The 17,495-nt window shown below is 35.5% G+C and overlaps 1 protein-coding gene across 1 annotated transcript in view; it reads right to left on the bottom strand.

Moving 5' to 3' along the window:
• The window catches only part of LOC132563774 (cardioacceleratory peptide receptor-like), an 84,916-nt gene that overhangs the window by 66,980 nt on the left and 441 nt on the right, over window positions 1–17,495 (bottom strand). The window lies entirely within an intron of this gene.

Below are 17,495 nucleotides of genomic sequence, written 5' to 3'. Positions count from 1 at the left end.
TCATAACAATATTTGCAATAGCCAAGGTCATATGTTAATGATCTCTTCTGAATATATAGATATCATAATTAACCGGTTTTTTTAATTTTTATTTATTTATTATTATTTATTTTATTTTTTTTTTTTTTTTTTAGTTTAACGTATTTGCAACAGCCAATCATATGTAGACACTTTCCACGGAAGAATGGGTTCACTGACTTCACTAAGCAAACATGACATCTCCCCATGGGAGTAATTAAGGCTGCTTCCGTCTACACGGCTCATTAGTGAATTCATTAAAAAGATACATTGTTGCATTGTTAACATTCCATGATATAACTGGTGAATGTACTTGTAGCCTGAACAATCAAATACGCCGCAAATTGTCGCTAAATCTCAAGTCGTGATGTTTTAATATCTCGAACACGTCAACTGTTTTAGAAGACTTAACTTAGATAATACTGTATTCATGGAGATGATTATACATTCCACCATTGGAATGATATTAGAAAAATAGAGGAAAATCTGCCGCAGGTTTGTAATGTGGAAATAAACAGCACCGGTGTGCTTAATTGTTACTGTCGCTATCAAAAACACCAAAGAGTTCCAAAATTTAGAACCAGCATTAATACTGAGTAGAATTTTTTTTCCCGGTTTATGCACTAAGCTTGGAACTTGAATGGAATTTTCGTTCATTGAACAATGAACAGTGATATAAGGGACAGGTTTTAAAATCCCCGGGTTATCACGGATATTTGTCAATAGTCAGTCAAAATGTGCCTATATTGGAAAGCCGATTGATTATGATGTAGATAATAACAATAATAATAATAATAAGGAACGATAACTTCGTTATGTAGTGTATTTGACAATCATGTATCATGGTAAGATACGCGGTCCTAGATGATTCTTGTACAAGATGCAACCCTCCTTCCCACCCCACATCCCCCAACCTCAGTTATTTTAGGATCTAGAACGTTTGTGTTTTGTTCCTGTCTGCGCCTACCCCTTTTTGTGCTATATTTCCACTCCTGATGTCCCTTTTGACACCCGTTTGAGTATGACCCTGGTTGTTGTTGTCTTTCTCGACACCCGTCCTCAAATGGTCCTAGCTGTCGGCAACCCTCTTGGCATCCGTCCTCCTATGACCTACGCTGTTGCAGTGACGTTAAACTACATATTGTATCTGTTACCAACAATGACTCACTTAAGTCCGATATGCATTGCAAGGACTCCAACGATGGAAAAATATCGACTAATTTAAACATTACATGTGACAAAACTTGTATCGACTGGAGACAAAAATTAATTATTATGTTGTGAGAATAATGCTCTATCAATGACAGCATAATAAATAGTGGGTTGTTTCCGTAATATGAAAACAATATACATGCATATTTCATAGGTAAAGGTTATCAGGTCGGCGATTTTTATCATATACAATATAAGGGTACGGCAGCATATCAATAGATGTCCCGCTTAAGCAGTTGGCTTCACATCGATACAATATGCATACTTTACTAGGTAATGAAACCTCTGACGAATGATACTAATTAGAAATATAGATTTTACGTCAATAATTTTCAGCAACAATAGTTTTTTCATGCTCTGAAGCTGCATCAACGACCCTCTTTACTCAGTCTCGTGGGCGGCCAGATATTTCCCTATGTAAAAACTCAGGATCAGGATTTCTCTTACTTGCCTACAGTGTAATAATGGCATCTTAGATATGCTTAAACAAGCATGAAGTATGTAATGTGTGTAAACCTCGATCAGACAAACACTTCAGCGGCATGACAAAGAATGCAGTCTTCCTTTCCTTCATCTCATTTGTGAACGTAACATTTCTTACTTGGATTGATCAAGATTTACATGGCGGGTGGCGTCGATGAAGCAGAAGACGCTTTCGCTTTCGGAACACTTGGTGTAATTTTCCTTGTACATTTCTTCGGGAGTCTTCTTGTCGGGATCAGAAGACGCTTTCTTTTTCGGAACACCTGGTCTTTCTCTCCTTTTACCTTTTCCAGAATATCCGTATTTTTTTTTTTTTTTTTATTACCTTACTTGCTTTATTTGTGTTATAGTGTACCATTGCAATTTACACAAGGCTTTGATCTATCAAAAATTCTACCAAGTGACGACAGACTAAATCTCAGATTATCAAATCACATCACAGTATATCCAAAACATCATATCAACTATATGCCATCTATCTAGTCAACGTCTTTCGGGTCATATAAATTTGTTTTAACTGAAACCAGATATTAGATCCCTATCAGGTAATAGCATTTAACATTTATCTTCATTTTCCCAGTTAGACTTTGAAGCCATCAAGGCGAAATAAAAAAATTCCGAAAGCCCGCTAAGGCAGATAGCCTGTCTGTTTAATCTTTTGGGGGTCTTTATGACAGCCGTATTGGGAACTTTGACTCTTTCGGTTTTCAATCTTTCTGTCTCGATAACTAGGTTACAAAATAGTTAGCTTCGCCATTTATAACATTCACATTCCTTATTTGGATTTTAACTCAATGAATAGCTGTTACGTCACGTTTAGGGAAGACTCACTTTTGTTTTAAATAGACCCTTCAGAACAGAAATTCGAACAACAATAACGCCAGCATGTCAACGTCTATCCCGTACAGGGACTAAAACCAGAAAAAATCATGGGAATTCCATGAGCAATGACGACAGTACATCGATTATAAGTCAACAACAAGAAAATACCAATATGTCATCATGAATATAATCTAAACTGAAAATTCAATAAAAAAAAAAGTGCAAAATATGAATTAAAGAAAGATTATACGGAGACTCCTGAAACAAAGAGAATGAAACCAAATGTTTCGTAAAAGTAAGCGTCTTCTGCTTCATCAGCGACTCCCGCCATGTAAATTTGGTCAATCAAAATAAATTATGTCAATGCTGAATGTCCAATTTAATCAATCCAAAAATATCGCGCATATGTTGTAACAATTTGTGTAAGGAAAGTCGAGAAAGATTTAAAATGGATTCCGTAGGTCAATGCTGTCATACATATGTGCACTCTCAACATGACACGACATCTAAATAGTCAAAGTTGTCATACATGTGTACTCTCTCAATATGACACGACATCTAAATAGTCAAAGTTGTCATACATGTGTGCTCTCTCAATATGACACGACATCTAAATAGTCAAAGTTGTCATACATGTGTGCTCTCTCAATATGACACGACATCTAAATAGTCAAAGTTGTCATACATGTGTGCTCTCTCAATATGACACGACATCTAAATAGTCAAAGTTGTCATACATGTGTACTCTCTCAATATGACACGACATCTAAATAGTCAAAGTTGTCATACATGTGTGCTCTCTCAATATGACACGACATCTAAATAGTCAAAGTTGTCATACATGTGTGCTCTCTCAATATGACACGACATCTAAATAGTCAAAGTTGTCATACATGTGTGCTCTCTCAATATGACACGACATCTAAATAGTCAAAGTTGTCATACATGTGTGCTCTCTCAATATGACACGACATCTAAATAGTCAAAGTTGTCAAAGTTGTCTCTCATAAATAGTCATGTGTGCTCTCTCAATATGACACGTTGTCATACATGTGTGCTCTCTCAATATGACACATCTAAATAGTCAAAGTTGTCATACATGTGTGCTCTCTCAATATGACACGACATCTAAATAGTCAAAGTTGTCATACATGTGTGCCCCTCACTATAACACGACATCTAAATGGTCAAAGTTGGTATGTAAGGCCATGGAAATGAGACCGCGATTAAATCGTCTAAGTTCCCGGTTCAGTTTCCATATAAGGCCCCAGACTGTCATTATTATAAATCAGTTATATGTCGTTGGTCAAGAAAGCATACATACATTTAATTAAGTATATCACGATACACAGACAGACGAAGAGACTAAGATGACTGGAACTCTTTTGTATCCATTAATGGTCAGGAGATCGTAGTAATTCCTCCTTTCAGACTGTCAGGACACACAGTGTTCGTGTTATTAAGTATGAAAGCCTAAGTCCATTAGATATACCGTAATGGACACTGTCATATATCTGAACTTCACTCTGTTTCTATTTTGAAAAATATGTCATCGGAGAAAGCATCATTAATGAGAGAAATCTGTTTTTGAAAGATAAACGGCAAAATCTTCATGTAATAAAACATTTAAAGACATTGAGGTGTCTGTGGAGCTGAGAATTACGTTAGATACATCCGTAATTAATGACCCAACAGCACAGAAACGTGAATTTAAGTCTGATAATTGAAATCACCTGCTAAACTGAATGATGAGCGGGCGCAAATCTATATCAATCATATTATTAACCAATGTCTGCATTGTATGATTCAAATGACGCAAGGGTAATCCCCAATATACAGAGGGAATCCCAAACGTTAGTGAACGCTTAGGCCGAAAATAGATATATACATGTACATCAAATATATCACCGAAAAAACATTAAAACATGTCAACATGATCAAAATCTGAACTCAAATTCCACAAAATTAGGAAAATACGCACGTGCTTAAAAAGTACAAGGAAAATAAGACCAGACGTTCCTGAAGCTAGTTTGTATATAAGATAGTTTATATATAAGATAATTTATATATAAAATAGTTTACATATAAGATACTTTATATATATATAGCTTACAAATACGATAGTCTATATATAAAATAGTTCATATATTGAAATCAACATGTACTCCTTCACATGTGTTTTACCGGATATTTACCATAACAATACAAAGAATCTTTCATCGAACTTAACCTCACCATATTGGTTCTAACCACTACATTAGTAACCCAATGTGTTCCGACACCATTGTACTGAACAGATATTCTCGGCAATATCATAGTGATCAAGGAGAAGTTGATATTGAACCCTCACATAAAATTTACCGCCTATAGCTCGACACGTTTCCATTCATGTTGAAACACCAGACATTAGTGCAGTCTTTCCAGACACTAATTTACCTGTGACTTTTGTACGCTCTTCTAACGGAACACACGGTATTAAGGTGCTTTATTTCATTATCAACGTTCCGTAGGTCATCAGACAGAAGTTAATTTCGTGGATTTGTAAAATCCTACCAAAATATTTCTGTGAAAATGTCATCAATTTGGGACATACAAACATCTGAACGTAAACTCCTAATCTGGTGGTAAATACGTCAGCTTTTTTCTGTATACGTCTTTGTTCTGTATCACAGTCATGCCTAATTATCAACCCTTCAATCAAAAGTCTGACAAAAAACACCAAATAACACTATTACACAAATCTGTACAAAAAAACACACGTTGAGAGAAATGTCAAAATCTAGATAGGGAGGTTCATTAGCCTCATAATTCAATAGACGTTGTTATTTTTATATATCTGCTAATTTCCAAAGAATGTCAAGTACACGAGTATATTCTGAGCGTTTCCTTTGTTTCGGTACATTTAAATACGGCACAATACTTACTTGGAGTAAACAAAATTTACATGGCGTATTGCATCGACGAAGCAAAAGACGCTTACCCTGCCGGATCACCTGGTCTTGTCTTCCTTGTACATTTTCGGAAATCTTCGTGTTAAGTGTTTGAAATACGAATCTGTTTCAAGGTCGGTATCTCTTCAGTTTTTTGTTATAATTACACCGAATTTAAGTTTGAATTAAGATTGTTTTAACATATCGGTATTTTATTGTTATTGATGACTGACTACAAAACTCTGTTGTTGCCTTTTTGACGCACAGAACACATAAACATCTGTATGGAAAGGTTAGTAGATCTGTCTTATGGAATCCGACTAATTGGTTCTGGCTACTGTAATTAGCATGGCTGTTTCAATTATATTCTTGGGATTTCAATCATGTGGTCCTGGGGGAAAGCATTGTACGTGTTCTTGAAACTAAATTTGGTTTTGTCAATATGATATAGCAAACCTGTTGTTTCATATTAGCATTGTGCAACGACAGCTGCAACTTATGATTTCGTTGAGGAGTGGTACCGTTAAAAAAACGCAAAAGACTTCTTAACACTCTTTTATTTATTTGTGATGACTTAATTTAGGTAATTAACCCCGTTGCCTGTTTAAACCGCGTCGACATATATAGGAGCCATTTTAGTGACAATTCAGCTGGTGACATTTTGTTGAAATGTGTTGCAAGCACCCTGATACATGGCATTCCATATGAAGAAAGCGTGGGAAATACGCAGTCTTGAGCATCCTATAAAATATCGAGATAGACCTCGTGACTTCTCTACGTAATCACTACGACAGTATCAAGGAAGGTTCGCATGTTTTAAGTTCGGGTGCAGACGGTGTAACAAATTAGGCTGACAGTAACGTATGTACTGTTTTTAACGTTACCAATGAAACACAGACATGAACAAGTGCTTCGATTTGTTTATAGAGTGAATACGGCATAATTTGATTAGGATGTGCAGTATGTGACACGAAGCAGAAAATAATTGCATTTCATATGAAAGCATGTTCATGGAAAGTTAGGCAATAAGTTCAGACTGGAGGCTTTTCCATATTCAATAATTTTTTAGTAGAATTATGAAAGTAACACTACATCGTAGTATGAACTCTTGCTTATTCAGGAATGTATGGTTTATTGTAGTGTTTGAAGGTGAAGGTTTAATTACGTTTTCTTTTTTAATGTACGGAGCGTGGTAAAACTATCACAGGGACAATTTAGACAGCTGTCGGTGGATTCCACGAAAACCTTCACTTCTAATAAAAGTTCAAACAGTTGATAATTTATCATGATGTCCACTATGGTCATCACTGCGATCAGATTATTCTGGGGAAGCCGTTGTTACTTTCAGTCGTGTCCTAAACATGAAAAACATGTGTCTCGGGCACCATGGCAACACATCACGTTTTAAACACATTGTATGGAACTGTATTATAATCAAGAACCACCGGTGTATTATTATATGCATGTAAAAGATAGAAATGATGTTTTTTCTGTAAGAAACAAATTACCAAATCATTGATACAGTACTAGGAAGCTATTTTTAATGACTTGTAAAGTGAACAGATCAGTTAAATGACCTATGTGTGAAAGGTCAAATCACTTTGGTTTACTTCTCTTTTTTTCGTGTACTGTTTTTTAAATAAACATATCTAGTTTACTTGGGTTAATATATGATATCGAACGCGCCCAAGCAAATATGGCTGTCTCATAAGAGTGCTGACAAAATAAGTATTTTCGCCTAAGTGGCAATTCTTATGACATTTGTTAAATGTTTTATAACGTCTCATCAACTGTTCAACGGAAATTATGATAGGGTCCGCCTTTTATTAGCCTTCTCGTGGATTCCTATTGATAATATTTCAACGCTGAACTGCCCAACCCCACGTCGTGACTATGTATTACTTCGATCAGGAAGTTTGTGACAAAGCTGATGCCATACAAAAACTTTCCATTGTCCGTCAAAAAAAAAACCATTCTAAGTTTAGGTTCGTCTAGTGGGATATTACTTTTCTGGGCCAAAAGGACGATATACAAGTATTCTGCTGCGAGTATGATAAAACAAACATTTAAATGTATGATGACGCCTCTTTGTTCGACAGGTGCCTCCTCCTGGACACTTCTAATCGTTCATACAAATATTTTACAATGACAGTAAACGATTAAGAGTTGCTCTGTTTTGATATACATTAATGTCTACTTGAAGGTCATAATGCTGAGTAATAGGTAGGAAATGAATGTCAGATCCTGAAAGGCCTATTCAACGAGTGTTTGTGCAAGGGGGACAACTCTGCAGTTGACATAGCACTTTTGGACTCATCCTTACCCAGTGAACGTTCCAACGTACTCGACTATGCCAGCACCATCCTACTTGAACATCTTGATGAAACGTATGTGAAAGTACCTGTTTCATAAAAAAAAACCGTCGTGATTTTGAGAGTGAGTCTGGCGAGACCGAGCCATGTAGAAGACGTGATGTCTCACAGATTTGGACAGAATTCTACAAATCCCAGACAGACATGATCAATAAAACTTTCACCAAAGTCGAAGTCAATTTAACATCATCTGTTTAAATTAAGCTTTTCCACTAAGCCTAGTGATTTAAATCCAGCCTGGAAATATCCTCATTTTTTAAAAAAAAATCGCCGTAAGCTAGAAGACGAGAAGTGTCCCATAAATCAAATTCTCCAAAGTGTGTGTCTTGAAAATTTCCATGAAAGATTTTTCTTATCAGCTTATAAATACCTATCATCTGAACAGTTGATATAAGTAATCAGTTATATTGTCTTTTCGTTAATCACTTTATACTTGTTTTTATTGTTCTGAGATGTAACCGTAGCATTGTTAATATCCTGGTAGGCGGACGGTAAGCTAAAGTATGTCGAGTCTTTCAGTGTATCAGTTTGTTTACTTAAACATGTGATACTTAATTTTATGTTTAACAATTTGGAATATCAGTAAAATCGAGTACATGAAGTCTACAGGTTCTTCCCAAGTAGTTTTCGAATGTCTCTGTTTTTTTAGTTGAGTTTTGCAAATATTTTAGGAAAACCGATTCATTGTTAAGCTTCAGTTTTGAGATTTTACTATGATGTGCTTTCAGATGTAATACAAATAAAAAATATGTTCATACAATGATGGACTCTCTGATGTACTACAAATTACTTGTGACTATAACTTAATACTGCATATCAATAAACATGCTATTTTGATCTTCCAATACTAAACAATAGATTTGGAACAGCAGTTGCCTGTGGGAAATTTAACTTGATTACTTTTTATCCCTGTGATCTCGTTGTAAGAAGTATTGTTTTGAACATAACCTTTTGAATAGTATTTTCATTGTTTAATGGCTCTTAACATCATTTTAAGTTGGTATCAGGGGTCCTTTAATATCCAGTTATTAGAATATTGGAGAAATTGTGTCAAAAGATAGTAACAAACTAGAAGATGAATGGTTGTTTCCTAACTGTAAGGCTAATGACATTGTTTTCTTCGTTGAAACACATGATAGATATGAGACTTGACTTTAATTATTTTGATATATTTACAGTATCTGTCGCTTCATTTCGACCTATGATAGATTTTATGAAAGAATGAAATCTGAATTAATCAAGAGGTTAGGAAGTGTGCAACAATACTCAGACATACCAATACTGAGTTTTGATTGACCTTTTTCAATTCCCTCGCTGACCTAGATCTTATTCAGACACTGTACAAAAGACACACAAGTGAATATCACATTTTAATTAAGTAATTTAGTGTTAAATACAGTAGAGTCAAATAATGAATTAAACTGTACCAAACAGCTGTTTCGTCCTTCTAGAACCTGTCCGTGATGCTAAGGGCCTAGGAGGTGACTGTTAAAAATCCAAAGTGATCCAAAGAAAAGTCAAAATCTAGATGGGAAGGTTCACTAGCTCTATAATTCATGAATGTCAAGATGTAATGCTTAGTGAAGATGCTAATCCACGTACTGCACCAGAAAAGTATCTTATTGGGGGTGATTCATATCAATATTCACTATTATATGACTCTTACAAAATAGATTAATTCTGTAACAACAAGTAAAAGAAGTTATACTGTTAACGACCATAAAGGCAAATGACATTTGGAGTTTTGTATGACTAACCAAATAAGCATACTCAGTTTGTGACGCCTTGGTAGTTTTACAGTGATTCTAGTGTAGTGAATTATCTTCTTGGTGATTGATTAATGATATTGCTTTTTTCTTAAAGTTTCAATTTTCTCTGTCAACAGACCATGATTGTCACTGTATGCATTCTTAAATCAGATAAATGCAATTGATGATTTACCATCCCATGGTTTCCATGTCATCGAGAGATTGGGTAGACACTCGGCTAATGATTTTGCTAATACACTTTCTGTCGGTGTTAAAAAGGACTTGAAGAAAATAAATGATTTGCCTTTGAGTGAACAAAATAACAACAGAAACATAAAAATAATAGTGGATTATATCGCAACGGTAGTCATGGAGACTGCTTAAACGTCCTTGAATCTTAGTCTAGGAAATGCAGGAAAGGCTAATAGCCTATGGTATGTTATATTGAAAATGTTCTAAAACACTCTCTGAAGGGCCTCATCACAAACTATATAACGAATGCAAAGAAAATAAGAAAATGTGAACTCAAATACTTTAAACAAAAAATCTGAATCAACTCATTATCTGCTTCAAAACCCTTAATGTACTGAAACACATAGTCATATTGACACTAATACAGGGTTAAACACGTAATGTAAGCAATACCATACCCTTTCTTTATAGATTCAACAATGATTTTAAACAGTCAACTAACAACTTGGAGTCTTTTGTCACCCGAAAGAGAATCAAAATATTATATGAACTGGTGGATAAAGAAAAATCAATGGATGAAATCAGTAATGTTATACCGAGGCTCAAACATACTGTTTATAAGGTAGGTCTTGACACCAGGTTTCAAAAGCTTAATGAATGCTTAACGCTGAGTTTTGATATAACCTCTTGTAGTCAAGTCAAGCATATATGCTAATGGCATTATCTTGGTGATTTACAAAGTTTCCTGTATGAAAAGGTTGTTGTGAGGACTAGTGCTTTAAAGTTAACTTAGATGAAAATAATTTTTCTCATCTGGTAAGCTTGTCAAGTATCCAACAATAGAACAGTGGAATCTCGGTTACTTTAACATCAAGGCTAGAAAGGTATATTTCAAGCACAATAAAGGATTACATATATTCTAACCTGATCTGTTTAAACTGATTTTAACGTATTAAATCATTATCAATTGGATTATGTTGTACGGTTCCGGCTGTTTTAAGAACACTGCAACAAGGTTCAAGCGTCACTCATCGATTTCTGTTCTTTATACATGCAATAATTGGGACAGTGAGAGGCTTGAATTAATTTTTGTTGGGAGCTCATGTTTATAGTCCTTTGTAGTACGATCCGTAGCTTGGACGATTTCCAATTAAGTTAATAGTGATATAACTATGATAATGCATTGGTTCCACATGTCGACAAAACCCATAGTTTTTCTTAACGTTTCTAAATAAATACTCGGAGTATCTTAAAAACAACAAGAAAAAACAACGAGTCAACAGAATCTATATTCCAACTCAAACTTTCATGAAACAAATGAATAAACGAAAGATTTAGAACAAGGAGGAAAAGACCGGTTTGAGATAACCAGGACCCGATAGACTTCACCCAAAAGTGTTGTTTGAACTACGTTCGGTGATTAGTGAACCACTATTCATGATATTTGTGAAATCATTAGAGACGGGAGACATACCAGAAATATGGAAAGTCGCAAAAATAACAGCTATATTCAAGAAAGGAGACAAAAGTTCAGCATCCAACTACAGGCCAGTCAGTTTGACGAGCATTGTATGTAAAACGATGGATAAGATAATAAGAGCACGAATCATGGAATACATGGAGAAGAATAACCTATTCAGTGAAAAACAGTTCGGATTCCTAGGAGGGAGGTCTACATCTTTACAATTATTGAGTGTACTAGACAACTGGACAGAAATTCTGGACTGGGGAGGAGTCATAAATACAATCTACATGGACTTTATGAAAGCTTTTGACAAGGTTCCACACTGCAGACTCATTGAAAAATTGAAAATGTACGGGATCCACAAGAAACTGTGTACATGGGTAGAACACTTTTTGGAAGATAGGAAACAATGTGTACAAGTTAATGGAGCTCATTCTAAATGGCATTTTGTTACTAGTGGCATACCCCAAGGATCTGTGTTGGGACCAGTGTTATTTGTAATCTTTATAAATGACCTTCCAGATTGCGTATTGTCGGATGTATTTTTGTTTGCGGACGACACCAAAATTTTAAGAGAAATTATAGGTAGCAGTGATAAAGCTACTCTTCAGAAGGATCTGGACGAATTATACCAATGGAGTGAGAAATGGTTCCTCAAGTTTCATCCGGATAAGTGCAAGGTCCTATCCATTCATAACAAAGGAAAACAGGTAGAAGAAGCAGAGTACAGTATGCGCAAAGAGGGAGGAGGAAGTAAGATTTTAGAGAACGTGGACAGTGAAAAGGACATTGGAGTTTCCATTGACAAACACCTCACATTCGAAAAACATATACAGACCCAGGTGAACAAAGCTAACCAGATAGTAGGACTAATGAGACGTACATTCATTTACCTTGATAACAGGACATTCTGTTTACTATTTAAGGCACTAGTCCGACCCTATAAGGAGTATGCAAGCTCAGTATGGTCACCCCACAAGATAAAAGATATAGAATTACTCGAAAACGTCCAGAGGAGAGCAACAAGAATGTTACCACAGCTAAAAAACCTAGATTATGAACAAAGACTGAATCACCTAGGACTACCAGCGTTGAAATTCAGAAGAATGAGAGGGGATATGATCGAGGTGTTTAAAATATTAAAGGGAATATACGACCAAAAAGTAACCAGGAAAATACTGAATTTAAACATGACCAGCAACACCAGGGGAAACTCACTTAAGTTAACTAAACAACATTGTGTTAAGGACATTAGGAAGTACAACTTTTCTCATCGGGTAGTGGACACTTGGAACAGCCTCCCTGACACAGTTGTTACAGCTACCACAACAAACCAATTCAAAAACAGGCTCGACAAATACTGGGAAAGACATCCATTGAGGTTTAATTATACAGTAAGATATGGACCAGATAAAGACACCGGAAGGACATTGAACCGACGTAATGACAATTTTGAGCTGCCTATAGAGGACCAACAGGTCCTGCGGGCAGAGACAACATAAGGTAACATAAGGTAAGGATTAGTGAACATTCTTTATCATTTCACAGTTGCGGGTTTATTGATTTATTGATTGATAATTATTGAGCGTGGATTTGGCCTTGAACACACTTGTTTTTTCAGTGTAACCAATTTCAATTTTCCCCAAACCGCTGGTTAACTCTAACTAACCTTTTTAGCAACCAGGGTATGATGTTTCAGGAGAGAAAGCGTCTTCTGCTTCATCAACGATATCCACCTAAAACAATTCATATTTATCACTTACTAGTTGGTCTTTATCCTTTTAAGATCATTAACCTGCACTATAATAAAACATTTACATTATAGTGATATCCGTGTCACCTATTACCTACGGACAAGGCAGCATCGGAAATTACTGTCGGTGTTGTGCTACGGGTTTATTCTTACTTCCTGGTTACATAGTTTACTGTTTGATTAATGGAGCAAACCAATCAGATTAAAGGTGGCTTGTAGCGAGGTAATGCAATGCCGGCGTTTGAGTGATTATGGCTTAAAGACAAAATTATTAAGAATAGACTGTTGATCTGATGACCAGAGACAGTGTGAAACGCACAGAACAAAACATTGAGTAGATAGAAAAATAAGGAAATGAAGAATTTTCTATGAAGGCGGGAGCTAATCAGTTGTTGTCTTTCCAATGTTATTTTATACCATGTCCAATATTATGAAGACAATGAACGTCAACATAACAGACCAATATCTATATGGGGGCGTGGTCTGTCTTGTGAGTAAAAGTTTTATTACCCTCCATATCGATAAAACCAACATTGACATTACGTCAATTCCACATAAAACTTATTTGGAAAGACAGGCAAAAATACATAGAGTATTTATCTTTGAGTAATTATTCGCGCATTCACAAGCATTTTATAGTTTTCAATGCTTGACACAAAAGATTATCAAACATTTACGAGAAGTATAGTATTTAAACTCTCTGTCATAAAATTAGAAATAAAACTCAATTATGATACAAGTTGATTCCTACCTTGGGACACATTTTAATGGATTAATATCCCGTGGCTTGTGTTTCTGAAGTACAGTTTTACAAAATCGGTATCAGATTTCTAGCTGCTTAATTCCTGACAGGATTTTAATAAAATCTCGCACACTCAACACACATGACCATGACATATTATTTCACTTTGGTGATGGAACTGTATTGTCAGATTGTCACAATGACCTAATGCATTGTTCTATTAGAATCAAATCTCCGTGTAAATTTTTAGTTCATATTTTCCTTAAATTGATTGAATTTGAGTTGGCATTGTTGTTGTTTTTTTTTTTTTTCTTGCTGTTTACTGATAGGCCGTAAATTGGTTAGTTGTATTGTGCTAATTGCACAACGTGCAGGTACTATGTCTTCATTTTGTTGGACAGATCTGTTCAGTTCATCATTTTACCACGCCTTTAATCTTTTTAACAATAATTCCGATATTGGTTAAAATCGATATTATAACCTGAAAGAAAATATTGAAGCTCTTTTTTTCTTGGAACTCTGCGAAAAATGATATGTTTTTCATTCAATGTTCAAAGTGACGTTTTCAATACAATGTTTCTGCATGCCCTGGTCAAAATGTATTGAATATTATAGATGATATCCGTAAACCGATCAAGAGTCTATTTTAACACTTTCGGTTTTTAAATACTGTTTTTGTAATGGCGGCTTCATTTCTGAAGAAGAGTGGTAATTATCCTAATGCTTCCTAGCTGTATATACATTTGTCAGACATTAAAACGTGGGTGTAAACCCTTTTTTGCTTGTTTTACGTTATCACAATGTTACAATAAACTACTCTGGTGTATTTCTCTAGACAGGGTTATTCGAATTATATATGCCCAGGATGTAATATTTTCGTGAAATTAAAGACCATGTCTGGGTTTCCATTAAATGAGATTGCTGTTAGTGTGTCTTTGGGGAAAGGTTGGTTGGACCGGACCACTTACCTCCGTTACATGTCAGCGTTTGCAACTTCGTTGTGTGCTATTCACTGATCAAATGAAAAACGGTTTTTGTTTCAAAAATGCGTTAGAATTGCTTCAGGGTTCCATAGAAAAAAGTAAAAAGCTTCCTGTGATGTTAATTTTGTCAAGTCATTCCGCTGAAGGTTGAATAAATTACATCAGGAAAAAAGGAATGTCGGCTTGGGGAAAATGTATCCATTTTACCGGTTATAGAAGGTTGCATCAACTTGACTAATTCAGTTGTCATAATCTATAAAAAAAGAGTCCATGGTTGGCGACATTAACCTTGGTTGCCACTTTCATAGCCATTGTTATGACGTAAAATTCACAACGTAGAAACATCATCATGATGCTAAACCCTTGCAACAATGCTAAAAAGCAACAATATAGCTTTACGTTGACATGTCGTAAATATTGCGAATGGCTTCTTTTCTGTTGTGCACGTTTGTTGGTCTTTCTGCTGTCAGCTTACAAGGGTAGAACCTCTTCGCTGTGCCTCTTACAAGCACGCCTTTTGCCGTTTCTTATTTGATAAGACAAAATACGTTTTCTATGCAATTTTAGTTTGAACTAATTGCCACTTTGATACAAGCATGAATGCCTATTTTACTACCAGATTTGTCTTTACGTCATCTGGTATACCTACTTGATACGGCCCTCGGCAGTTTCTTCACCTAAGAATAAATACTTTAGAGAGCTACACTATAACTGGGTTGGTCGGAGTTGTTACGACATATCAACATATTAATACCAATCAAAAGATATCACCTTCTTAATGAAAACATCAGATAGGGCTATATATATCTTTTGGTCCATAATGCTTTCGCGTACGGGAGCAACTTAAATGGTTTCCCCTACCAAACAAAACGAAAATTTAAAATAATGTATTGGAGGCTATCTATTTTTCGAACGAAAATTAATATTTTTTCATAAACATTTCGTGTTATTGCTATTCCTTTAGAAGTTTTTAATTGATCCTTCTCACATTTCCTTTGTACAAATAAAGGTTTCCCTCAACCCCTAGCTAGGCACGTTTAATTGACCAGAAAAATGAAATGGCCATCTTGTATTTTGATATTGAAAGTTTCTAATCGCTATCTATTTCGAAGTACTGGATGATTTTTCCTTTTATTTAAATTTTATACATAGACTCTTCTTGGTGCCTAGTTGTGCCATTTTGGTTGTGAAACCGATCACAAGAAAATGACTGACAGGCGACCATCTTCGATTTGGCAGTTATCATTATCTCTGTCGTAAGAAGAATTTTGACAATAAATCCAAAACCATTAACAGCAAAAAAAAAGACAAGGAAATATAAACATGTCCTTCAACATTATCATAATTCAAACTCAAATTTAAATAACTAGGACAAAATACGAACAAATGAAAGACTTGCACGGAGATTTCTGAAATAGGAGAATAAGACCAGATAGGAAAACAAGAACGAATAAAAATGAAACGATGCTTAAAGATGCCTCTGGGGTCTCTTTTATATTTCAGAATTCATATTTGATGCAAATTAGCCAAGCAAGGTGACACAAATTAACAATGTGTTGATAACTACTGTTCACAACTTGTATTGCCAAGATGGGTAAAACGCCTGGTTTTGTAGTGTTTGGTGTCGCATTAGCACATAAACGATCCCCCACGAATTCTATGCGAGAATGTATTCCGCGTGCTTGCCTGGGTGAGAGGCTGCGACATTTTCCTTGAGAATATGCGGGGCTACCTTAATGGTACTTCATCACTAAAATGTACAGTCGAAAACACACAGCAGGACCATCCACCCCCTACACACATATTACCGCCATGCTTAGCTTAATACAGGGGACACTCTCTACCATAGTTTAAAAGTCAAAGTGGCGAACGTTCCTCGAAAGTCATAAACTGTAAGGCAATGACCATGGCGATATCAAAAATGATATAACTATTGCTAAAGACAAGAAAACAGTCTCTTATGAATCATGCGATGGACACAGTAAGTATGGCCCTATTTCAAGGTAGTATAGCACTGAAACATCTACAATAATAAAAGTCCGATTTTACAGGATAATGAGCCACGCTAACCGTACGGATGGCTTAAGGGTTCACCATTCAAACATATTAACGGAAACAACACTGGCAAGAATTCCATTGCTATTTGATTACGTTACATAACACTTCTAAGATTAAGTGAGCTGTCTGGTGTTGACGTCAAGGTGCTTAGCAGACTTTCTAAATTTTATTATTTCCGCGTTCTATACTGATGGGTTTTTTTTTTCTTTTTTCTTTCAAAGTTTTTCTTTTCAAACCTTGCTTAGGAATTCAGCACAATAATACTTTATAGCAATCAGTAACACTAGGTACATGTACATTAAGTAACACCTGGTCTTATTCTCCTTGGGCTTTTGAGGAGTGCCTGTATAAATCTGTCTTTTGTTCCTATTTTGCCATGACCTTAACCCTTCACCTACCGGATATTTTAATCTCTTATCGGATCTAGGTTTGTAAAGACGGTATCTAGATTGTACAATATGTGGTTAGTATTATTTTCTCTAAAATGTCGATATTAAATTCATCGTTTGTTTTGATCAATTTCGTAACTTTAGTTATGATTTAGTCGTATGGAATGCTGACATGCCAAGTATGGCTCATTTTTTTCCATTCGTTCCTCTTACCACAAAAAAACTGATTGTATTATACACAGAATCTCATCACGATTGTTCCTCCTCGCATAGCTTGTTTCTCTGTTTGTGGAAATGAATTGACGAATACTAGTTTTTTTAACGTAAA

This window comes from Ylistrum balloti, unplaced genomic scaffold (assembly GCF_031769215.1).
Source record: "Ylistrum balloti isolate Yb309-2 unplaced genomic scaffold, AGI_CSIRO_Ybal_v1 Utg369676, whole genome shotgun sequence".
Classification (NCBI taxonomy): domain Eukaryota; kingdom Metazoa; phylum Mollusca; class Bivalvia; order Pectinida; family Pectinidae; genus Ylistrum; species Ylistrum balloti.
The sequence above is the reverse complement of the archived record's forward strand: the minus strand, read 5'-3'. Positions and strand labels throughout refer to the sequence as shown.